At 28.4% G+C, this 14,677-nt stretch overlaps 1 long non-coding RNA gene across 1 annotated transcript in view; it reads right to left on the bottom strand.

The window, feature by feature from the left end:
- LOC108691870 overlaps nucleotides 1–14,677 on the bottom strand; it is a 30,442-nt gene that overhangs the window by 1,922 nt on the left and 13,843 nt on the right. The window contains exon 2 of the long non-coding RNA XR_001931941.1: nucleotides 8,526–8,770. This is a non-coding gene — a long non-coding RNA (uncharacterized LOC108691870). The remainder of the gene's footprint in view (nucleotides 1–8,525; nucleotides 8,771–14,677) is intronic.

Here is a 14,677-nt window from a genome sequence, read left to right as displayed (position 1 = left end):
ATACAATTAAATTATAGAATCATATAAATTATGATGAACGTTGTGAATGCTATTAAGTTTAAGTCTAAAATAAATAAATTTAGATTTGTAAGACATATGTTATGAAAGAGAAATAGTAAATTTTATTCTTATTCAGTGTAAAGTTCAGGTTAAATTTATTATTTTGATTATTACTTTGATTTATTACTTTGATTACTTTAAATTACTTACTTGATCTAGCAACGCGAAGTTTTTTTTTTTTACATGAAAAATTTTTCTATTTAAATTAAATTTTTTCGTTTTATATGGTTAACTCTTTAATTTTTTGTGATAACACTTAAATTGAGCAAGGTAACGCAATTTTTTGATAATGTTTTGTATAATATTCTGAAGAAGAATTGAATAACCACTATTTTAGTTAGAAGAGTAAATGAAGAGTCTTTGAATGAATTGTGATATAATTTCTTTTAAGAGAATTTAAATCTTAATTTTAACATTTGGATTGGAATATCAATAACATATACATATACTTAGGTTTCATTTCATAAAAATTAAAGAAGTATCATTTGGATTAAGTAAATAATAATAAAAATAGTATCACTTAGGTTTTACTTTTGATTTCGATAGTATAATTTAACTTGGCGCCACAGTTGTTGATATCAATTCTTTTATACAAATGATATGTATTATTAGATTAATATTCATTATTTATTTAATTTTGCATGGATATGAAGAAATGGAATTTAACTTTACGCTAATTCTTGATATCAAATCTTTTAAAAGAATGATACACATCATTAAAGTTAATATTATTTATATAATTTGGTATTCGAATTACATGGAATTTAACTTGGCGCTAATTTTATTGATATCAAATCTTTTATACAAATGATTACATATCATTAGAGTTAAGTAAATAACAAGAGACAATTATATTTTACTTTTTTATTATTTAATTAGAAGAATTTAACTTGATTAGTTAAGATTGTAGTATCTAGATTTTAATTTTTGATTTGATACATTAATTTTTTTTCGAAGAGTAATAATTTTTGACAGAGAATTAAAGTTGCCATTATTTAGATTGGATTAAGAAGACCTTTAGGTTGGAATAAGAATATCTTTGAAGAAAAATTGAAACTATTATTAATTGAATTGATTATATACAAGTATTATATACAAAGAGTCGGTTTTATTAACTCGATTAAGCCGAATCGGCGATTAATTGTCAACCATAAATAATCAACCATCAATTTTACTAAACAGCAAACATAAACACAATTAGTTAGTTCCACGGCCAATTAAATAATTAGCGTTGGTGAAATCGGTCCAAATGGTTTTTCACGAAAAGGTATACGCACGTATATTTAGAGCTTTTTTTACCTTTTTTTAAAAAAGTTAAATGTAACACCATATGCTCTGATTTAATTAACGATATTATGCATGATTTTTATTCAGCTGTTTAATCTATCAATATTATATGGATTCTGCATATAATCATATTTTGTAATAACTTTAAAATTATGCTTTAACAATATTGTTTTCGACTGGGATTATTTTTTCATTTCTAAATGCTCTGATTGCCTTTTCTCGCCGTTAATCGGAGAATTAGTTGTATTTATAACATTACATTGTTTTACAATTTGACTTAATAATGGGTGCTTATCATTTTTTGACATTTGATGACACAAATCGACACAAGTATCTTTTTATCTTTGTCACTCTCTATATCATAGAATGACGCTTGTGTCAAATGAACTTGTGTCAAATGGAAATTCATTTATGTTTCATGGTTGTTCTCGATGCGTGTAAGTGAATGTGAAATGATCCTCATTATATAATATTGTGCATTCGATCATTAACTTTTATTATGTATTAGTCTTTCATAGTATTATAATTTATCACCCCCTTCATGGGATTATAATTTATATTATAGCTAGTGGTTAAATCCGTTTTGGATTTAAATCAAGCCAAAATGTTCCAACGTTTCAAACGTGAAATTTATATGGTTAGAATAAATATTATCACATTGTACACCGAATATAGCACGTTTTAATTTGTGACCTAGTTTGTTTCTATATTTAATTTGTAAGTAACACGAATGTAAAGAGTGATATTAATTATTAATTTTTATAATTATAATACCTGTTCTTTATTATTTTGCGTACTGATTATCACGCCGTACTCTCATTCGCCCTATTGAATTCTACTATTGGTTTTGAATTTGAAAATTCGTATCCACATTACTTTTTGAATTGATAGATAAATAATAAAATTGCAACATTTTAGATTAACAGAATATGATGCTGACTAATAAAATTCTGTCTAAAAAAATACTTTTTTATAAAATTCCTTAATTAATTGTTTTTCATAATTTATATATTATATGAATTGTGATAACTATTGTATTATGAAAATATATTAACTTAACTGTAAAATCAATTTTCTAACTGCAATGATTTCAAAAGGATTCTTTTTTAGCAGAAAAATTGCGAATGTCGTTACCAACTCTTAATAAAAATCATTTTTAATCTTAATACACATCTCTGGGTCATTCGTGTTCTGCTCATTTCTTTTTTTTGAAATACTAAGAGCATCTGTCAAATACGATCTCTTTTTTATTTTTAAAAAAAAGTTTGGCATCTAGAAAAGAAGTTTTGTGCGTTACCAGCCTCAATTCGTATTCTTTAACTGGCACTGGCATAATTCCGAAGTTCATCTTTGGGTCACAAATGACTCAAGGTGTGTACAAAGTGTATTTTCTGTGACTAAAAAAAATTTTTTTTTCTTTTATTTTAAACTAATTCTCGGTTGTATTGCGAGAATATTTCGCGAATTATTAAAAAAAAATTTAACTAACACATATTAGTCTTCAATAAATTTTTACCTTTGTTCTAAATGTTGTCAGTAATATTATGTTCTTCTTATGTGTATCTGTAATGTTATAAAGAATATTGTCCTAATAAATTATAAATTTTTTTAACATAATTTAATAGCACTAATAAAATCCATTGTTTTAAAATGTAAATACTATATATCTTCAATTTATGGCCATTTATGTATTGTATATTAAAAAAACATCATTTTCAGGTTACTCAACAATTAAACTTTTTAGATAACCGATTCTTGAACTATATTTTTTCTTGTTTGAAATGTCAATTTTAAGATATTGAACCATATTTTTCCTTTAAACATTTTTGTTTCAGAATTTTACATTTTTATATGAAACAGTGCATTTTTCTCATTTTGTTAACTATATTTAGTTACAATAATTCATCTACAATTTGTTATGAATATATAACAGCACAAATACTTTCTAAAGATGTCAAAATATATATAAAAATTGTTTAATAATTTATACATACTTGTAAAAGTGAAAATTAAGCCAAGACATGAATGATCAAACGTATGTATTAAGGGTGCCAAAACTAACTATACTAAGGATTAATCCTTATCCGTTGTTATAATAGTGCTATAATTGGTAATTAGCTTTATTCCCCGTTGAGCTATGTCATTATTTGAAAATTGCAATTAGAAAATTGATTTCATAGCTAAATTAATATATTTTTGTATTAGTTATCGTTGTAATTTATAATATAAATTATGAAAAATAAGTGTGTAAAAATAATCAATGATGAAATTTTAAAAAAGTATATTCTTTCCGACAGAATTTCATTTGTTAGTCGGCACCATTCCTATTCTATTAATTCCTATTCTAAAATTTTATGTATTATTTATCTATCAATTCAAAATGTAATATCGATAGACTCTCCAAATTCAAAACTAATAGGAAAATCCAAGGCCGAGAGTACGGCGTAATCAGTATACAAAGTAAATATACATACTTATTACTCTTTGATTTCATTAATTCAAAAATCCATAAATTATATGTTTTGACTTTCTTTAGAATCCTCCTCAGCAATTACAAAACATAATACGTCCTTTCTTGTCTAAGTCTAATTCTTCTAAGTCTAATCTGAGTAATCAATAAATTTATAGATTTGTTGTTGCAAACATCTGTTAACATTAAATTGTCCATAAATTGAATTAAAAATTTTAAAAAATTTGAAAAAGTAAGAAAAAGAAAATGATTTACCTCAACATACAAAGAAACCGTCTTAAAACTTTGGATGAAATTAAAAGATACATAAAATTAAGCATCATTGCTGCTTAAATATCACTGCAGAAATAAATCATTTAAATAACAATTCTTACAAGTAACATGCTTACAATAAAGCGTCAAAAACATAATTGATAAATTTCAATCCTAACGTATCGGTCAATCAGATAAATATTAAAAGAAGAAAAAACAAATCAAAAATAAAAACAATTAAGTCGCATTATACAAATCGAAAATTAAAAATTATTATCCTTTGAAATCTGTAAATAAGTGTGGTGTAAATCTTCAATATCCGTTCATAAATTATTCATTCTTTTACATATGTATGTAAAGGCATTCAGATATTAATCGTTTATTAAAAAAACACTCATCAAGTACTTCAATACTCTCTCAATCAAAATCATGTTCGTAATTAATTCTATGCACTATAATCACTGAATGATTATTGATATTCTAATTTATGTGATTTTGATGCTCTAAAGTTTTAGTTTCCTTTCAGTCTCTATAATGCGTCACAAGCATTGCGTAAAATTTTATAGACAACATTTTTCTTTACGTCCCTTGGAAGAATGCCTTTTGCACCCTAATGAACTTACCCAATTTATTCAACTAGTTAATGTCAACTAGTTAATGTCAATTTGTATTAAAAATATTTTCTAAATATGTTCCATATTTGTCTATATTATATTCATTGAAACAAGTTTAGATAAGATCTTCAAGAGAAAAATCAAATGACACAAAAACAGGGACTCGGACCGAAATTACATTATGGATACGTTGTGGACACATTAATTCGGCTGGTTACGAATATGGCCTGAGGATACCCAACTTTCAATTTCGAGGTCGGTTTTTTTAGTAAACGATGACCGTTATGGATAATTACCGAAAACCGAAACCGAAAAGGACCGAAATTAAATTTAAACGAACCCGGTAATCATTAAAGAATCTGTAAAAGAATTGGAACTAAAAGTTGGATTTAGTCTCAGATTGTTTATCTGGATCGAAGTCTCAGCGGAAAAGAAGGACCATCCATAAGCATATAGGCATATATACTGAAATTAAACTAATTTTTATTTTTTAATCATTAATTGAGGAACAATTCACCTAATTGTTTAATTAGCCGTATAAAGTCTCAAATGATGCAGAAAAACAAGACATATGTTAAGATAAATAAGAAAAATTCTCTACGCTGAATTTTTTGGAAAATATGCTTTAAAAACCAATGTTGATAGTGTAACCAATATAAGAGAACTCAAATGTTTAACAAGCTGTCGTGCCATTGTCCGAACTGAAATTTGACAGAACTATTTTTTTATGGAGATTTAAACCATCTTAAGAAGTGCCCGGAAAAAAAATTTGAAAGTCAGAAAAATGGACCACCCTAATACATATATTTATAGCCATTTGAATTGCGCGTCGAAATTTTTCCAGGCTTTTAAAACACAAAAGAACTACTGTAGTAAAATCACAATTAAATTTGATGCTCAATAAACATCTATTAAAGAAGTTCATATGCTAGAAATTTGTAAATAAATAAATTTATTTATAAATTTATTACTATATATTAATTAATTTATTAATTTTATTAATTAATTTATTACCTAAACTTTTAGACAGACCAATAATTAATATACTAATTATAACTATATAATTTAATGACACACATACATATAGCTTTATTCTAATTATAACTAAATATCCAAATAGCATTCGTGTTTAAAATCGAGACTTAAAACATCTTAAAAATGTTTTTAAATGTCTTTTAGACTATGTATATAAAAATTGTCTTAAACATGTTATCAATTATATCCCAATTTGATGTTGTTTGGGTTATAAGACTACGAAGAATGTTTAGTTTATATTTGGTTATTAAAACTACTTAAAACTTTAGTTCGACTATTGTCAAAATATTTTAAGTAAAATATCGCGGCTATAAGTTTATCATTTAGCGCCAAAAATTTTTTCTAGTGCACAAAAAATTTTTCGAGGTATACGTGCTTCTTCGTCTTTTGTATTGTTCATGTCCTTCGATAGTATAGACTGCATGTTAAATAACACAAGCAAGGAGTATCGTTGACAAAGGATATCGGCGTGCCGGTAAGACTCATGAGAAGTCATCGTAAAATGCACGATTCAACAACCGGTCCGCTCTGAAATATCCCGCAGTCTCTATGGGATCGCTGTGCATAGTCGTTACCCTCATGGGACCGCCGTGGAAACCTTCTTTGAAAATTTACGCGTATTCTTATTCTTTCCTTCTCTTACCCATTACACATACAATACACGATACTTTCTCGCTTTCTTTCATTCCGCTTGCGCCTTGCGATTCCATACGCGATTTTGCAACGTGGCTCACGATAATCTCTCTCTCCATCTCCTTGCGCGATATCAGAGATAAACGAATATTACACATTTACACATTCGGTATAGCGCATGATGAATTGGTGAAATAGCGATAATGTTCCTTATCGAAATATCGAAATCATTTTAATGAGAATATCGAGAGATCGATATTTATGATGAAAGCTTTTGCGTCAAATGCATTTGTATATCGCAGTGCCGCGTACGATACGTTGATCACTCCATGTAAATTTTGACAGATGAAAAGTATTATTATTTTGAAAAAACAAATGAGATATAAATATGGATGAGATTTGGTACAACTATATTATACTAAACGAGTGAATAGAATACCGTTTAACTTTCTTTGAATTTCAAGAGGAAGCGTAATACATGATCATGAATTGCATAACGAATTGCGTCTCTTGAATATCTTAACATACATATGTGGAATTGCACCTGCTGTATGCCAATGTTTGCGTTTAGTTATTGCAGCAGTTTGTCGTTCGTTAGCCTGGTAAAACAAAGAAGAGGGCCTTGCCACACAATTTAAATATACCGGAAAATGACGCATAAAAATAGTATCCGTTTTATATATTTCGCGCGGGAATAATGACAAAGTTCTAGGTATTTCTCAAAATATTCATACATTCGAAATTTACGCCTTGGTAATATCAATGTGAATACCGAGATCATTCTTGGAAATGTTCATTCTTTAATTATAGTCGAAACGATGAAAGCGAGAACTCTCTCTGGTTAATTCGAGAGTGCGAAAGTTTTATCAGATATTTCATTAAATTCTACGAATTTGTTTATTCTACTAATTATCTAATAATTCCACAAGATAATTCCTTTAGACTTTTTCTCTTTGAGAACAAGATAATGTACTCGTCAAATACTTAATATTTTATCCATTTTAAAGAAAGTTTGATACATAATTTTAACGTAAAATTTTTTCCTTTACAATTTTTCTAATTACAATAAGTATAAAAAGTAAAGTATCTCCGTAAATTTTTGTTTTAATCAAAGTTTTAATACAAGGGCTATCTGAATCCAACACGATTAAAGATGCGTACCTCCTTTAAATAATAATATCTTAATTAATAATAATAAAAAGTAATAACATCTTAAATAATAATATCTTTATTTCATAATTATAATATAAAGATAGTATATTACAACAAATGTATGTTTCGGCTCCGCTTTGAGTTATCTTCAGCATTATAAATTAAATATAAGAAATCGTATCTCACGTTCTTAGGACAATCAGAATAAGTCTTCTACTGCCTATTCCAAAAGTACTATCTCATAAAATGTTGGCTAATAATTCAGGAATGGAAAACTTTGATAGTTAACGTTAGAATGCAGTCAAACATTGAAATACAAAAAATTCTTTTTGTTTCCTTAAAATAGGTGAAGTATAATTGTAGCAATTCATTTATTTCTTTAACCTTTAGATTGCCGGGAAAGCCACTTTTATAACTTTTGAGTGTAATTTAAAATACCATCATTTTTCGTAATATTTTCAATATTAATATTATATTAAACATAATTGTATATATGTTACCCGAAATATATAAAAAACTATAAGTATTGAAAAATATACAAAAAATTTAAATATATGAAAAAGTAGAAAAGTTATAAAACAAAAAGTGAAAAAAATACAAAAATAAATTTAAAAAACTAAATAAAGAAAAATCAAAAACGAATTTTTTGCGTCCATGTCGTTCTTTGGGTAATGCTAAACGAAAGTTCTCTGCATGAATTCTCTCCATACGTTCATATTCACTTATGTTGTTAATATATTACGCTTAGGACTCGAAATTTTATAAATCTATGCACAGAATTGGAATCAGCGATACCAAAAACCCCCAAAATATACTGTTTTTGAGAAAATAAACATTTTTTATTTTGCACAATGTGTGTGTTATTTATATAGAAAAATTTTTGAGAAAAAGAATTTCACTATTTTAATGAAAAATGCCAGCAGTCTAAAGATTAAGGAGATTTGATACACTTGTATGATTGCATGGGACTATTGCATACATGCAAAAATATATGACCCAGAAGTGAGTAGCATGTGCTTTACCTGCTAGTTTAATTAAGTAGTTAACTTGTTGAGACACGGAGTAGAGAGTGGCCAACAGGAATAGTCGTTTTGTCGCGACGAAAGAACATCGACTGTTTTGTCACATGTGCAGTGATAATTTGATTGTGCTTAGAGACAGGATATGATGTCACGCAGCATCACTGCACTCCAAAGCAGTTAATGTGAATACAGTTTCCCGGGTTGCCTGCAGTCAAATTAGCGGGACGCGAGCATAATCAAACCATCTATAACGAACCAAAATTAGGAGATTACCACTTATTACTTGTTCAATGAGCTAATTGCAATCTGTCAGTTTACATAGCATCTATAGTAATATCCAATGACAATCAATGACGATGTCCGAAGTCGGGCTACAAATTTCACGCTATTACATCGCGCGCATTTGTGAACACAGGAATTATCGATGACACGAGCAACCCTACACATGTATATCGTTTATAGATTTTATTTCACCTTTATTAAACGAATATTAATAAATTTCGTCGTATAACTGGAAACATATCTAGATTGATAATAAATCTACTTAGAACTCGAATAAATACAGTATAATCCAAATGAAATAACATCAACGTAAAGTATTTAAAATCCTGCTTTAAAATCATCTCATATTGATGACAATTAAATTTCAATACTAATCACCGCAATTATAATAGGTTTAAACACGAAAAGGTCTAGCGTAATCCTCGAGTGAGTTGCTATTTATTTAAAAAGAATATAAAGTTTTTATTATTACGAGCAATTATTGTTATTATGAGCAATATATTAGATAATAAAACATGAAATAACTTTAACCCTAGAATGCTGTCGATATATAAATTTTATGTACAAATGAGCGAGACTATTATGAGCTAAGCTGGACCAGTCATTAAAAAATTTAATCTATTAATTACATTAAAAGCTAGGACAAGCGGAAACAAGATTTCTAAGATTTCTTTCTTCTGACCATTATACCAGTTTGAATCTCTTGGTGATCAGTAGGTATTATACAGAAAGTATGGTAAGTAATTTCAATTTTTAAACAGCTTTATGTTATTATTTTGTATTTTAGAAAAAGTATTCTGGATTAAAAAAATCGAAACTTTTTATTTGTTAAATTCAAGTTTATTTTTGACCGACAATTACAGTGTATCTTTTATGTTCGAATAATAAATGTCCTCGTTGCGGATCGGTTTGTCAATCTCCGTGATCTTTCCAAAAGCTTGATGTTTCATATTTCCCTTGGAACAAGGATTATTCCTTTAAAGGAATAACCTTTTGTCAATTCATTCGATGAATTGGAATAATATCTTGCTCCATTGCATACCGAACATTCATTTAATATAGTCGAGGCAAATATGACAGAGCGGGAAACAGTTCATTTATTTCTTTGTATAGTAAAAAATCTTATAAGAAGCTATGTAGAGACGAAAAAATTCGTTATTTTCGAGCTATAACTGCTAATATAAAAAATATATATAATTGCTAATTAAAAAAATTATTCATTTGGTCTACATATCTTTTTTAAAGCAATTACGTACTTTTTTTATATCAATTAATTTATCTCTTTATTCCGTTCATAAAAGTATTAGAATATATTTACCAAAAAATTAAAGTTTATAAGATATATTTAATAATATTTTATTGCAATATTTATCAAAATAAAATATAATGTCTCTCTCCTAGTTTTTTTGGTATCTTTATACTTTCATATACAGAATAATTAGAAGAATCGTATTAAAAGAAATATAACTTTACTAAAAAAAAATTCATTTAAAAAATTTTAGATTTTAGATCTTGAATTTAGATTTGAACCTTGATTTGATCGTAAGACTATCTTTTTAAGATCAAACAAAATCATTATCTTTTTGTCTCCTAGTAATTGAATAACATTTATCTGAAACATTTTATCTTTTTTTTTTTTTTTTTCGAGTTATTGGACAATTGAGTTAGTCAATAAAGATCGTTTTACAATATATTTTTCGTATAAGGAGGTGACAATAAACTTATTTGACATTTCAGAAATGTCATAGTTGTTTCTTTTAAAAATATCCAATAATTTCAAACACAATACGTTTTATTCTTAAAAAGAAACATTAGTCTTTACTACCATAATAATGAAATTAATTCTACTTGCCAGTAAACAGTTCTTTTTTTTTCAATTGATTATGTGTTTGAATATTAAGCGTGATTCTTTCTTCAAGATAGTCCGAGTAACCATTCCAGTCAATTTTAATAAATGATGACGAAGTCTTAAATATAAAAGTATCGCTGAAAATCGAAACAACTAGAAAGTGATCGGAGCTGATATCAAGACATATATCTCAACCTCAATATAATAATAAACCTCTAGTAGAAGAAGAAATCAATCACATCGGGATGTTTAAATCAGTAAGTAGGACTGCCACTGGAAAGAAACTTACACTTTAATGATTTTCCTGCATAAAATAGTGCTTTACCCTTGGTTGAAATAAATCTGCTGCCATGGGTGTGTATTGATGCAATAGATGTGATATTGATGATTTATGTCTTTTACATTGAATATTTACAGTGCAGGCTTGGATATTTTACAAAGACTACGTTTTAGGTTCTTCATGATTAATGTTTGTTCGAATTAAAAGAGCAGCTCCTCCTCTAGCTTTGTTAGATGAATAATATGATAAATCTTGAATTCATGTAGATTGAAGTTCCCTGATAAAATGAATGAAGTTCCCTGATAAAAGTTTTAGAGATTAGATATGTGTCAATTTTTTATATTTCCAGAAAGACCTCTAATTTGTTTTTATGTTGACGCAGGCCGTTTGTATTCCAAGTATTGCTATTCTAATTAAACCCATCATTTTTTTCTTCTTTTGTCTAGTTAACTATCTATCGTGTCAAATTTCATTTTGTTAATTATGCTGATCTAGGCGACTAATAAGATTTTCCAGAGTTCCAATTATTTTTCAATCAAAGCAATTTCCTTTTCAATTAAAGAAATAGTTGTTGGATAGATCTTAAGATTCTGTTCAACATAATCAGTATAAGTATCTCTATCTTTTTTTTATCAGAGTGACTTGATTACTGTCAGTCCTTCCTCAGTTCAGATTGTCTTTCTCTCACTATTCGTTTAGATTAAATATTAACCTTTTTCCATTGGTTTCATTTTTAAGTTTTTACAGTTCTTTCGCAATGCAATTCCTTTACATCCTCTGTAGTTAGCAGTGTGGGCCTCCTTACAATTGGTACAAGTAAGTTTGGAATCTTTGGGTTAGGTTAGTCAAGATATGAAGCATATCTTGAGAAGTGTTCCCCAGCACATTTAACACAATAGACTCTTTTATGACAGCTACTACGAACATAGTTATAGCCTTGACAATTTTTATAATGAACAATTCTATTTGTATTTTTAGAAATTGCTTCAATTTTGATGACTGAAAAGACAATAGCCCTAATATTATTTATCTTATCAATTGACTCCGAGTTTTCGAATATGGGCAAGAAAAATCTGAATTTAATTTGAGTTTTAATCGTCTTTTTTTCATTAGTTAAATCTTTTTTGTACTCATTCTGGATATTTACTGCTAATATAATTTTAAAGCCATTTGTCTTTAAATCATCGACGATGGCAATAGGATCAGCAGCTGGGTCAAGTCCTCTTATCATTACTTTGAAATGGATATAGTGAAGCCGTGGATGGAAACTATGACGGAAGGCCATATGTTTTTCAGCAGGATGGCTTCATACGAGTCATTTGATTCAAAATTGATAAAAATTCTTAGACAATGTCGATATATTTTGATCCAAGATCTGGCTTTCCAATAACTCAGATTTAAATCCCTTGGATCTACTACGTATGGAGCATAGAAACCTTGAAAAGGTCACAAACAAGTCATTCCAATGTGATGTCATTAAGGATCGCTATTGAGGCAATATTCATCGGACAATCGTTACATTACAGTGTGCGAACGCTTCAGAGAATAGAGGTCATTCAAGCTAATGGAGGATACATCAAATTGTGCTTTACAGGGATTCCCCAAGTGCCATGTAGAAGGATTTTTTGTAATATTTAATTTTTCATTAAAAACATTTTATTTAAAGAAATTGTTCGATTTGTCCGGATTTTGGTGACTCTATAGAATAAAAATACTAAAGTATATAATCACAGAAATGATTCCTGAATAATATTTAAATATAAAATAATAAATTATAAAATGTATATAGGATATATCATTTTAATTGACGCACTAAAATATTTCTTGAATAGTGCATTTTAGAGAAAAATATTTCAGACAAAAGTTATATGGATTAGAGGGAGACATAAGATGGTATTATTTATTTGACTTTGGAAAATTGTTTGAAGATCACATAAAGGTCATTATCAATTTCTTAAATGAAATTCCATATCATTGCATATTCTTATAGCTTACCTCGAGAGTTTTCCAAAACACTATAATTAAATTCATTTTCATTAAATATTTTTCGAGTTGTAAAGCTTGCAAATTATAGTACCGCCGGCATTAGCATTATCCAAGGTGTCCAATTGACGGCTAAAACTTCTTAAATGTTGTTCAAGATTATGATCTGGATAACATTTGTCAAAATCAAGGTCATTGGAGGTTGTTCTTCTTATTTTCTTTTTTGTACTAAAAAAAATTAGATTTCTATATATTAGGTGTACTTTGCTTCCGCCGTTTTTTTTCCGAAATTCGAGGCTTTATTGTAAAAAACTGGTTATACATTTATGATTCAAAGTATTGTCCATCGCTGGCCACTACTTTCTCCCATCTTTCGGGTAGCGTACGAATCACGCGTCGAAAAAAATGGTCATCTTTTGAGGCTATCCACGAATCGATCCAATTTTTTATTTCTTCATAAGACCGGAAATGCTGGTCAGCCAGGCGTGTGCCATTGATCAAAACAAGTGATAGTCAGAGGGAGCAACATCTGGAGAATATGGCGGGTGGGGTAGGACTTCCCATTTCAACATTTCCAAGTATGTCTTGATCACTTTCGCAACATGGGGTCGAGCATTGTCATGCTGCAAACGTGTCTCTCGTTGTATTGCGGCCGTTTGTCTTTCAATGCTCGGCTCAAACGCATCAATTGCGTTCGATACCGATCGCCTGTGATTTCAGTCGGTTTTAACAGTTCATAATACACTACGCTGAACTGATCCCACCAAATACAGAGCATGATCTTGGACGTCAAAATCACTGTTCTTGAAGCGTTGAAACTCACGACACGTTCTTTCACTAATAGCGGCCTCACCATAAGTATTTGAGAGCATTCGATGAGCCTCAACCGCAGATTTCTTCATATTGAAGCAAAAAATTAAAACCTCCCGCAAATGACGAGAATTTGGCTCGTAAACTGACATTTTCAATCGAGAATAACTTTATGATGCAGACACAAATCGACTAATGTTTCTATGGAGTTACGTTGACAAATGTCCAAGTTTATTGTATGATGTCTATGATCTATTTATTTCGACCACCACTTACCGCTAAAGCAATCTATAGGAAAACGGCGGAAGCAAAGTTGTACACTTAATAAAAAAATGAAAATAAGAAATATAACTTTCAATGACCTCGATCTTGATAAATGTTATCCAAATCATGATCCTAAACAATATTCAAGAGGTTGTAATCGTCGATTAGACATCTTGGGTAATGCTAATGCTAGCAATATATTTGAAGCTTTATAAAAGTGAAGAGTACTTAATGAAAAATAGTTTCATTATATCCTGATAGCACAAAAGGATTTTTATAACGTTGCACGAACATAATATTAAAACATTGGAACCATTAAAGTAACGAGGAATGTTTCTGAGAAGTCTCTGCAAGATTGCCGCAACGTCAAAATGTTCGCTTTGATCCGCAAAAAACGAATCTAAAATACGGAAATGTTTATACAATCTTTTAGTGATGCAATATTGCAGTTGTTGCAATATTCTCTTTAGTTTCAATATTGCAGAAATGTAAAAAAATGTATGTAGAGCTGGGAAATTTATATACAATACTAAAATATTTAAAATACAATAAAATATAATAAAATACAAAATACTTTCAAAATTTTAATTAATATTTAAATTACAAAATATTTTTAACTTTTTAATTTTAAACATACAAATTTTTTATTTTAAACATACAAATTATTTGTATTTTAAATCAAAT

The sequence above is a fragment of the Atta colombica genome, unplaced genomic scaffold (genome assembly GCF_001594045.1).
Source record: "Atta colombica isolate Treedump-2 unplaced genomic scaffold, Acol1.0 scaffold54, whole genome shotgun sequence".
NCBI lineage: Eukaryota > Metazoa > Arthropoda > Insecta > Hymenoptera > Formicidae > Atta > Atta colombica.
This window is presented reverse-complemented; position numbering and strand designations above follow the sequence as displayed.